The sequence below is a fragment of the Lontra canadensis genome, unplaced genomic scaffold (genome assembly GCF_010015895.1).
Source record: "Lontra canadensis isolate GAN:19392208 unplaced genomic scaffold, GSC_riverotter_1.0 scaffold11, whole genome shotgun sequence".
NCBI classification, from domain to species: Eukaryota; Metazoa; Chordata; class Mammalia; order Carnivora; family Mustelidae; genus Lontra; species Lontra canadensis.
Window position 1 is genome coordinate 7,201,005 of NW_022631005.1, and position 12,717 is coordinate 7,213,721.

Below are 12,717 nucleotides of genomic sequence, written 5' to 3' on the forward strand. Positions count from 1 at the left end.
GTCTGAGAATAATAATTTCTCAGCACTGTCATCTCTAGATTATTCTGCAGTCACTAGACATAAATTCTTACTTTAACTGGTCCACTTAATAAAAGGTTAAACTCTTCAATGCATTGAAGAATATAATTCTGGAAACAGTATTCTGGTAGCATCTTTCCTACTGAGAATTTTATACTAACATCCATAGCTTAAGCTAATCTTAAAAAGTCATTATCAAGTACTGAAAATGCCTAAGAGTCTCTAGAAATGACTTCACCAAGATTTCTATTGAAACTCTAAACTGCCATAGCCACAAAACATTAGGAGCTTTTCTTTTTAGAATTGGTGTTATAAAATCTGTTGTTTTGAAGTTTGATTAGTGAGTATAAAATGTGCTTTGGATACCTTATTTTTCTGTAATTCTCTTCATTATATTTTTATGTTCTTTTTTACGTTTGAGTTGAAAATCATTTATCATAGGTGTTTATACAATTTTGTAGGATTTTTCTTCCTTGTACATTTCAAAAGGACAATGTGGGCATCTTTCTATTAAACTATTTTCTCCAGATGTGAAGAATTTTCAAAGAAACATGGAACAGTTTAACAACTTTTTTTTTCATAAAACAAGTACACCAAATGAATCTAAAAATATTAGAATTATGATATAATCTAATATATATTATTAGATTTTTGATTTATGATTTAGATTTAGATTTTATTTTATTAATTTTTGTAGTATTTTGTAATATTAATATTTGTTGCCTCAAAAAGAATATATTGGTCTTTTCAAATTTGTCTACCTAATATGCTATTTGGTGTTTATCTGGACTACCACTCTATTTTTCTATTTAACTCTTTACCAATTCATTAGAATACAAAATAACAAACTTTAAACTTTTGTAAACATCATTAATTATTATACTTCTAACATGAGAAACAATACTGCAGTCATAAATGTCCTGAATCAATGCAAAACCATAATTGTTATAAGAAATAAAAAGTACCAGATATGTTCATCTTTTCCTGTCAACAAACGTATAATCAATTAGAATGTTATAATACTGACAAAATAAATAGTAAAAGTGAAACAGCCAATTGTTCCTTGATAGTGCATGACAAGAATGATTTATAAAAACCATGCTTAAGAGAAAGGATTCCCAAAAATGAAAAATGTGCTTCTCATTTCTCAATAAATCACAAGGTACAGTATTTAAACTGTTAGTGCTCAAACTGTGCATCTTCAACAAAGAAAAAGGCACTCTTCCTCCTAAGTCTGATTTGGAAATTTCTGCAGATCAGAAATTGGACTTGAGTCAATATCAACACTTCTTTGACCCCAGTGACTCTGAAAGGCTATCGAAGAGAGTTTTCTCTCCTCCTTGCTTGGGCAACACATTCTTAGTGATTTTTGCTGACAGCAAAGCCTAAGCCTAAATCCAGAGGGAAAACAAAATAGTGATTTTAAAATTCTCACTGTTCCCAAACTTTGGTACTTAACCCCAACCAGGGTGAGCTTTCAAATTATGTCTGGTCTCCTTATTTCTACCTAAATTATCACCTTTTTACAAAAACATTATATTAGAATTAAAATCTCAATGAAGTGAATAAGTAAAGATCTGAGATAAAAAACTAGTATAAAATTTCTAAAGTGAGAAAGTGCATAATTTTCAAAAGACAGAAACAGAGACTACAGAGTTAGAACCTAGAGAATAAAGAAGATTGTAATATAAAATGAAATCAGAGATAGGCTGAGCTAGACCATGTAGAGGTCTGTAGGCCATGATAAGAAGTTTGGATTTTATTTTAGATGATACTAGAAGTCTTTGGGGGGCTCTTTAAGAAGGAAGAGATGTAATCTTATTATGGTTTTCAAAACCATAAAACAGGCAGCTTAGTTAAAATTACAACTATTGATAATGGAAAATGTTGGCAAAGATATGAAGCAACTAGAATTCTCAGACACTGCTGGGGAGAAGGTAAGGTGAATATGAGCACTTTGGAAAAATATTTTATAGTGTCTGCTAAGTTTAACGTTTTCGGACAAGTCATTTATTGTCTCCCAGCCCCAAGCTTTCCTTCATATTCTACTCTTCTATTTTCCCTTTATTGAACCATGACAAATCGTGGTCAGAACTTTTTGTTAAATTTCTCCTGTTTTAAGTCAATCCACTTCCCACAGTGATATGTCTGCTACAGCTTTGTTCCTACACCTACTAATAATGTAATTTTTGAAGTTACATTTCATGTAAAATGGGAAACTTCCTAGTCATCATATTTCTAAGCACCTTAAGACTAAAAAGAAAAAAAGGAAGCAAGATAAGAAATAAGGGAGGGAGAAAGGACAAAAAAGATTTCATTTTACTTCTAAATGTATATTATTTTGTATCATAATATATGCTATGTACTATATATATGTCATATGCTATGTGTAAATGCTACGATATAAGAGAGAAGAGGTGAATTGTGGGCATTAAATTTTAAATATTTCTTTCCAGTTCCTCAAGGTATGATTTCTAGTATGGAACTGGATAAAACATGAGTTCTAGTGTGGAACTGAGTAAGTGTTAAGTCTTTATCCTGAAAATAGGTCTTTATTTTTTTTTATTATGTTATGTTAGTCACCATATGATACAGCATTAGTTTTTGATGTAGTGTTCCATGATTCATTGTTTACAAATAACATCCAGGATTGCTATGGTCTTCAAAAATTGTAAGTCCATAAGGAAGGGGCTGGGGATAGGAAGGAAGTTATAGGGAAATACAGGATCTAGCCAGTTTTGTCAGGAATTGAGTATGTGCTGCCAGCCTCTATCCTCATTTCCTTAAGGTGGACCAGGTTCCTGAAACAAAAGGTTAAGAAGGGATGAGGGGAAGTTTGCAGAAGAGAGAAAAAAGTTACTTTAAAATCAAGCTTCCTTCAAGCATTCGTGCAGCCATTTTGATTTTTGTTCAACTTTATGCTTTTATGTTCAACTTTGCTTCAGTTTCAGTTCTGAAGTTTATATCTGAACAGAAACGTTTATGAATCTGGGAAACTGATATTAGTGATTTGTAGTACATGTACCAGATCTCTCCTTTCTAACAATCTGAGATCATCTACCAGTTAAGACTTTGCTTTTCATCTTCTCTAAATAGCAATACTGCTATGTAAATATATTTTATAAACTTGACCTTTGCATAACAAGTTCAAGCAATCAAATTTTTGTATTTATTTTTGTGAGTACCTAGATTTGACTCAGCATTTATTTTTGCTTTGCAATTTAGAGATAATCCGTAATAACCTTATAAATTTTGTTTCTTACATAATCATAGTTTGGAATGAATAATTTGAAGTGCTAAAAGTCCCAGAAGAGTCTAGCATTATTAATTAATTAATTAGTAATTAGTTATTCTCTTAAATGCAGAAACATTCTTTACTGCCATAACCAAATTTAGCTACATGATATTCTGAATCACTCCCACTGATGCCATTTCATAACAATTTGCTGCAACATTACCATGAGAAGTCAAGGATTAGGAAATGAAAGGGCGCCTGAGTGGCTCAATCGGTTAAGCATGTAACTCTTGATTTTGGCTCAGGTCATGATCTCAGGATAGTGTGTCTGTGCCCGAGTTCAGGCTCTGCAGTGGGTGTGGAGCCTGCTTGAGATTTTCTCTCTCCCTCGCCCCCTGCTCCTCCCCTGCCCTCTAGCACACTCGCACTTGCTCTGTCCCTCTCTAAATAAATAAATAAATAAGGAAATCAGTAAGAAATTTACTTGGTTACTACAAAAGATTTGGTTCCAATTGGTATCATCCAATCAGATGATTAAGAAATATCATTTTCAGTGATCCGAAGGGGCACGTGCACCCGAATGTTTATAGCAGCAATGTCTACAATAGCCAAACTATGGAAAGAACCTAGATGTCCATCAACAGATGAATGGATAAAGAAGACGTGGTATATATACACAATGGAATACTATGCAGCCATCAAAAGAAATGAAATCTTGCCATTTGCAACGACGTGGATGGAACTAGAGGGTATCGTGCTTAGCGAAATAAGTCAATCAGAGAAAGACAACTATCATATGATCTCCCTGATATGAGGGAGAGGAGATGCAACATGAGGGGTTAAGGGGGTAGGAGAAGAGTAAATGAAGCAAGATGGGATTGGGAGGGAGATAAACCATAAGTGACTCTTAATCTCACAAAACAAACTGAGGGTTGCAGGGGGGAGGGGGGTTGGGAAAGGGGAGGTGGGGTTATGGACATTGGGGAGGGTATGTGCTATGGTGAGTGCTGTGAAGTGTGTAAACCTGGCGATTCACAGACCTGTACCCCTAGGGAAAAAAATATATTATATGTTTATAAAAAATAAAATTAAAAAAAAAGATATTTACCCATATGCTAAAAAAAAAAAAAAAATCATTTTCTTGGCACCCAATACGTATTTGTTCTTGATATCTCTGCCAGATGGTGACCTGATGCTCTAAGGTAATTTTCCAGAAGGGGAAGGAATTTTACAGCAGGAGTACTATCCATATACTTCTGTGGTGCCTACATAAGAAACCTGGAAGGTGACACACTTGCCTCTCAAAGTAAGGGTCAAATAGTTGTGAAAAATAAAATCTTTACTCATTTAAACATTAAACACCACCAAATTGGGAAATTTCAAAAGCATGTATTTTCTCATCTTCTGCATTTCACAGTAAAAATTGTTTTAATAGAATTCTTAAGGAAATAGAGTGATTCTTTAATTTACACCGGTTTGAAGCATGCAGAGACCAGAAAAAATGTTTTAAGACACTAATTATAAATCTCAGCTTGCAAAGTTGGAAAATGAAAAAATAATATTTATCTAAGTGTAGTTTACATTCTTTGTTTGAAAGAAAACTTAATTTTTCTTATTAATTTTCAGTACCTTATATATAACAAATTTTTGTAATGCTTATCTTTTGTAAATAACTTTTAGTACAGAAGTATATAATTATTTTTAGTTAGATTTTCAATTTAAGATTTAATGCTATTTTTTAAAGGATTTTATTTATTTATTTGAGAGAGAGAAAACACAAGCAGGGTCAAGGGGCAGTGGGAGAGGGAGAAGTAGACTCCCTGTTGAGCAAGGAGCCCAACTCAGGGCTCAGTCCCAAGACCCTGGTATCATGACCTGAGCCCAGGTCAGATGTTTAACCAACTGAGCCACCCAGGTGCCCCAGGATTTAATACTATTTTTATTCTGTCATTTAATAGTGAGTTACTAAACTGAAGTTATATTTATAAACTTAAAGAAAATATTTTTTATTGAACTCATATTACTGATTTCTTTAGCTGATACTAACACTGAATATATTTCTTTAAAAAGACTTATTTATTTATTTATTTATTTATTTGAAAGAGAGAGAGCACTCACACAAGCAGGTGGAGGAGTAAAGGGAGAGGGAGGAGAGAATCCTCAAGCTGACTCCCCACTGAGCTCAGAGCATGACACAGACCTCAATGCCAGGACCCTGAAATCATGACCTGAGCCAAAATCAAGAGTAGACCGCCAAACTAACTGAGCCACCCAGGTTCCCAAAACTGAATACATTTAATGATTATTCTAAATGTGCCTTTTGTCCTTTCAGAAAGTGTTTTCATAGTAACAGTAAACACAGACTAGGTATATATTTCCATATTTGTCACTGGTATAAAATGTAATTTCACTCAGAAAATTAGTTCATACAAGTTAACTAAATATTACAGCTTAGAAACTTTTGCTTGAGAGTTCATATACAATCAAATTTATTTCATTTAATAATAAAATCGAGCCTATATTTGTTTGCTGGACATCAGCTCTGACCCATGGTTTTTCACTGTGCTTTATATGAATTCTCTACCTGGGCCAGACAGTTTCATTCAGGAGGAACTGCTTTTATCTGTAAGTCAGAGGAACCTGGAAAATAACCCTTTAAACTCACCAGGCTTTAGTGTCTCAGATGAAAGAATCTGGAGATGGTCAGTCCAGGGCTATCTGGCAGCTGCAGGAAGGCATCAGGGACCCAGGCTACTTCCAGCTCTCTACTCCACTATTCCTGCGTGTGGTCTTAATCCTCAGGGTCTAAGATTCTCACTTGAGCTCCAACTGTCCTTTGGCCTTCCAGGTAGTAGGAAAGGCATACTCCCTCTCTTTGAGACTTTCCAAAAGTCCTATGCAGTGACACAACATTTCTGCTTGCATTTCACTGCCAACAACTTATTACTTAGATGAAACAGGATTCAAAGTGGAGATAGAAAAGAGTTATTATCTGGTTATATAGTTGCTCTGGTATAAAATTAAGGTTCAGCAATTTAGATGGAGCAGGACAATGAGTTTGGAGCAGGCAGCTAACAATCTTTTGTTTATATATTTTGTTTATATGTCCATCGTCATTTGAATAAACCAGATTTCCCTTTCTATATCTTGTTTCAGGAAACTTGCCTTTCCTAAAAAAGTCTTATTCCCTTCCCATACTACTCTTATTGAAGTTCTAGCCCTTCTTCAATGGCCAACATTGTTTCTATTTCTTCCTGTTTTTCCCACTTCCCCAGAGCTCATTCAAAACTCAAGATAGTATTATATTTTAGATCTATACTACCTACTTGGAACTCACAGTGAATTCAATCTCATTACTAATTTGTTTCTGTGTATGTGCTACATTCCCAACTGTTTTTGAGCTTCATGAAATCAGAGATCATGCCCTTTATTTCTTTGCATCCTTGGGGCTTGGAGGATAAAAGATTATATCTGTTTTATTCCATGAGAGATTTGAACTAGCTTACATAAAACATTGATAAAATGTCAATACAAGTTTGGAGCACAGAAAGTATAAACTGAAATAGGAGAGGAAGGAAGTACAAAATACAAAATAGGAAAATGCAGATTGTAAGAATTTGTTTTAAAATTTTTAATATTGAGCTAGTATTTGACTCTATGATACATCCTTGACTAAGATACATATGCTATTCCAGGTAACCAAAGTGAATGAAAAGGGAAATATGGACAATTGTAAATTACCATTGAAAGGGGGATAATTTTGCAGTGGAAGCAAGTCCATTTCCTTTCGCTAAATTTTAAAAGAAATTATTCACTGCAGATTTTCAATGCAGGACTAAGAAATATAGTAGAGAATGTCTCTAGTAGCATTCGTATGTTAAATACAGTAATGGGTTTATGAGGCTGTTTCTTATAGCACCCATCAGTAAGGGGCATGTTATCAAACGCAGTAATGAAGGTCATTTTAAAGAGAGTCAATAGTAATTTTCTTATTACTTAATTTTCAAGATTCAATAGTAATTTTCTTATTGTTTGAAATATGATAAGAATAAAAATAATCAGAGCAATAAAATAATTAGAGCAATGCGTATCTTTCAAACTGTCATTAGTACATAACTCTCTCTTAACCTCATTTCTGAGTTAGGCCAGATGGTAGAGAGTTTAAGGTTGTAGACAGCCATGTATTAGACATGTGAAGCTGTGTGGGGAAATAGCACAAGATAAAAGCACACAGGCTCAGCCTCTTACTGACTGTAGAACACTGGGTAAGTTATTTAAGTTCTCTTTGCTTTCATTTATCTATAAAACGAGAATAGTCACATCAATGAGTTGATGAGGACATTATAACACTAATACTAATAAGATTGTTAGAACGAGAGCTGGCACGTGTTAATTGCTATAAAAGTGGTCACTTATTCATTTTAAGTAAATAGTACTGTTGAAATACTTACATAAAAATTGAGACGGTGGACCAGGGATTTTATTTAATGGCTGTCCACAAGTCATTCATTCAGTTCTTCCTGATTACAAAGAAAATGGCAAGAGCTAAAAATATGGATGAAACTTACTTTGTAATTCACAATTTTAGGATCATGATTTAAAATTTAAATCATGGAAGTCTTACCAAGTGGGAGAGAATGGAAAACAAAAATGCAAATATCTCTAATATTACTCAACAAATCAAACTGTAGAAGAGATGATATAACGAGACAAAGAAAAGCTCAAGAAAATGGTATATAGTCATCTATGAACTTTGAGATATTGGAGACTCATTTAGCCTTTTGTTATTTCAATTTCTTCATCTAAAGTGAATGTGGAATTGTGAAGGCAAATGTCATGAGTTATAAGAAGGATGATCTCTCTCTATGTCATTGTTAAAATGAAAATCCTAGTAAAATGTGAGAACTGCTTATTAGTGGATCAAAGGTAATATACAGTGATACTTCTGTATTACATTACAGCAAAAGAATGTGCTTACTGAGTTATACAATAAACTTACATTTAAAACTAATATTTTAAAAATGCATATATGAAATATATATTTTAAATATATATTTGTAAAAATAATATCATCATAGAAAATGTTTTAAATTCCAGTAAAATTGATTTCTGAGAGTAGCAACAAAGCTTGAGCAATTTGCAGGTCTAAAAGCAAATTATTGGGAAGGAAGTCAGTGTAAAAGCAAATTATTGGGAAGGAAATCAGTTCCCTTATGCCAGCAGAATCTAAATCCACAACCTAGCAACAGCTCAACCTTATCTCATTATCCAGAAAAGGTCCTTTTTAAAATTGACCTTTTTCTATGTTCACTTCTTAAGAAAAGCTAATTGTCATCTTTGTAAGACCTCATGATCATTCACAGATCACCATTTCTCTTATACGTGAGGCATGATCTGACTCCTATTGGGAAGATAATTACAGAATGCACCATAAGCTCCTAAAAGGCAGAGACAGTGGTTTTTATCTGTCCGTGGATTCAGGAACTGACACTGTGCCTGACGTTCAGCAACTGCTCGGTAACTCTTTATTGTTGAAAGAATGTAAGTCTGCAAGATGTCTTCCCAGGCCTATTTAGGTGCTTTTAAGAAGCCCTTTTTGTACAAACAGATAAGATGGAAGAAATGGGAAGAAAGAGCCTTCTCTAAAGAGAGTGAGAGAGAGATTCACACAATAATCTTTCCTCTTCTCTTGGCCAAAGAAAACACTTGAGTAATGCAGCTCTGGAGGGATCTGGTAAGGGAGAAAGGTGAGAGGAGAAGGTTGTTTAAACCTCTTTTAATTTAAACAGCCAGCCTCCTTCTCTTCAGGGTTGAGAGTTTGTTACCTTAAAGCCTAATGACTGTAACCCAATTTAGATAAATATAGCAAGATACCAGCCCCGGACCTGCTAAGAAATTGTTTACTTCCTTATAAAATCATTGCTAAACATTGATATAGTCCATATGGTATTTTAGAAGTGAATAACAAATCATACATGTCACCACTGGAGGAGACAACTACGTTCAGTCCTCACTCTGAAAATTGACAATTAAAAAAAAGATTTAAATATCTAACTTGCCTTTTTGGAGGAAGTCTAACTCATGGCTATTTTTAAATTCTCAATGAAATACTGATTTAATCGAAGATCAAAAAATGTTAAAGCCACCTGGGGTAAGGCTGGTCAGGAGCAGGCTCAGTCCTAACCATTATTCCATAGTTTGCTTGGCAGTTACATGACAGCCTTTACAGCACAGACATTTGACTGGGCTTCCTAAGCAAACTCTTGGAAGGGCAACCTGTCGTATGTGCCTTGTGGGAACTAATATAAAGTCAACACTGGTGAGGCATTCCTGCCCAAAATGCTTCATCTATACTTGAAATTTACTAAGAGGGTAGATCTTAAATTTTCTCAACACACACACATATACACACACAATGGTAACTATGTAGAGGTGATGGATGTTGTTTAGTTTGATTGTGATGATCTTTCCACAGTGTATACATATACCAAAACATAAAATTGTATACCTTAAATATAAAATCTCTATATGTCAAAGATGCCCCAATAAAGTTATTTTTAAAAATCTCATCTGAATCTCCTCAAGACTTTAGACCTATTTCCAGCTTTATAGAAATAGAAGACATAAGAGAACAAACTGAATTGTGTCATAAGGAAGTCTTTTTAACTTTTAAATCCAAAATGTATGATATTTCTCAAAACAGTGCTTTCTCTTCAAAAAACCAATGTCATGGAGAAAAACAAACATGGAGTGTTGTGACTAAACTAGAAATAGATTCTAGAGACATAACAACCAAACACAGTCCTTGAGTCTTAAGTGTATCCTGGTTTAAAAATCATCTATTAAAGATACTCTGGAGACCCCTTAAGATATTTGTATATAAGTAAATAATATATGATATTAGGGTATAGTTATTTATTTTCATAGTTATAATGGTATTGTAATTATGTGGAAGTTTGTTCTTATTTTTAAGAAATGCATGCTAGAATATTTAATTAAGTGTGATGATTTCTGCAAGTTATTTTAATGGTTCAGTAAAAATACATTTTGTATATAAAATTATATAAAAATTTTATATATAATGTGTATAAATAGGTATAAAATTATATAAAGTATATAAAATATATTTTATATGTAAATTCTAATAATATATAAATCAAATAGATACAAAAACATGTATACAAATATACATACGTAGTGTTATTAGAGTGAGGAGAAGATATATACATCTGTAAAACATAATGAAGTGCTTAAGAACACATCTTATAAGATGATTCTAATAACATAAATGAAATTTGCATTCAGCACAATGCTATTTCATTTAGTGGAAGACACACCAATTCTGTAATATTTACACTGAACTGCTTAAGAACATTTCTTATGAGATGTTTCTAGGGGCACCTGGGTGGCTTAGTTGTTAAGCCTGTGCCTCTGGCTCAGGTCATGATCCCAGGGTCCTGGGGTCAAGCCACATTGGGCTCTGTGTCAGCAGGAAACCTGCTTCTCCCTCCCCCTCCCCCTCTCCCACTCCCCTTGCTTGAGTTCCCTCCCCTCAACCTCTCTGCCAAATAAATAAATAAAATTTTTAAAAAATATGTTTCAAAAAAGTTTCTTGTAAGACAGACTTAGCATAGTATTATTTAAGTTAAGTGGAACACATTCCCATTTAACTTCATTGAATCCTGGTTAAGGATATACAGGTGCCTATTAAGCTATTTCACCTTTTCTGTATGTTTGAAAGGCTTTTATAAATTACAGATAAAAGAAGCCAGAAAAAAGTAGAAACCCAGTAAGATAAACACTGTTGTTAGTAATAACTATTTACTGATCACCTACTGTAACTAAAAACCATACTAGTTTCTGTACATACATTATTCATTTTTTAAAAATTGTGGTAAAATACTTTTTACAAAGTGTTTTCTTAAATTGTGGTAAAATATACATAATATAAAATTTACTATCTTAACTATTGTTATGTGTACAGTTCAGTGGCATTAAGTACATTCATGTTCCTAAGCTGCCATTACCACCACCATCCATCTACAGAATTCTTTTCATTTTACAAAACTGAATCTCTATACCTATTAAACAAGAACTTCTTCCTTTCCCTTTCCCCAAGCCCTTGACAGTCACCATTCTACTTTTTGAATGAATTTGACTACTCCAGGTACCTCATAAAGTGGAATGATAAGAGTATTTGTCTTTTTGTGACTAACTAATTTCACTCAGTGAAATATCCTCAAGATTCATCCACATTGTAGTGTGGGTCAAAATTTCCTTCCTTTTTAAGGCTGAATAATATTCCTGTGTGTGTGTGTGTGTGTGTGTGTGTGTGTCCCAGATTTTATTTATTTATCTATTCATCCATTGATGGATACTTATTTTTGCCTTTCGGTGACTATGAATAATGCTACTATAAATATGAGTGTACAAATTATCTCTTCAGGATTCTGCTTTTGGATATATATCCAGTAGTGTAATTACTGAATCCAATGAGGGTTCTAATTTACATTTTTTGAGGAACTATCATACTTTTTTTTTTAATAACAGATACACTATTTTACATTCCCACAAACAGGGCACAAGGATTCCAATTTTTCCATATTCTTACCAACATCTCTTATTCTCTGGATTTTTTCTCATACTAGCCATCCTAATGAATATGAGACGACATCAGTTGTTTTGTGGTTTGGGTTTGAATTTCTGTAATGATTAATGCTGTTGAGCACATTTTCATCTGTCTATTGGTAATTTGTATATCTTTGAAGAAATCTTTGAAGAAAAGTATTCAAGTACTTTTCTCATTTTTAATTGAGTTTTCTTATTGTTGTGTTGTAAGTGTTCTGTATATATTCAGGTTATTAATCCTCTATCAGGTATATTATTTGCAATATTTTCTCCCATCCATGGGTTATTTTTTCCCACTATAGACTATGAGGTTTAAAGTTTTTAATTTTGATATAGTTTATCTATTTTTTCTTTTTTGCAAACTGATTTGTTTTTCATATCACTCTGAGAGATTGGTATTATAGCCAAATTTATACATGAATAAACTAAATCCTGGGGGAAACAATTAACTTGGCCAAGTCTACCAACTCCTACAAGGCGAAGCTGAGTTTCAACTTCAGTTCTGTGTGTCACCATTCTGCAATAAGAGTTCTGTTATTTATGTTGTTACAAAATTAAGAATTAATTAGAATAAACTTTCTGTCCCATCCTGAATGTGCAGATTTGTCAGTTAACATAGAGTCTGGTTAAATTAAGAGACTCTCTTCCCCAAATGCAGAGCTTGGACAGCCAAATGCCTCATATATTATCTTTGACATGGAAGTACTTAGAATCAGAAAAAGATAAATAGTCACGCAAGACTTCTGGCAGACTGTCATTTTTTGGAATAACTAAGACAAGACTTGAAGGGGTCAGACGTTATGATAAGGATTGTCTGAATATGACAACAGGTCCAT

The 12,717-nt window shown here is 33.5% G+C and overlaps 1 pseudogene; it reads left to right on the plus strand.

Moving 5' to 3' along the window:
* Window positions 1–1,895: 1,895 nt before the first annotated feature.
* The window catches only part of LOC116866781, a 30,314-nt pseudogene continuing 19,492 nt past the window's right edge, over window positions 1,896–12,717 (plus strand).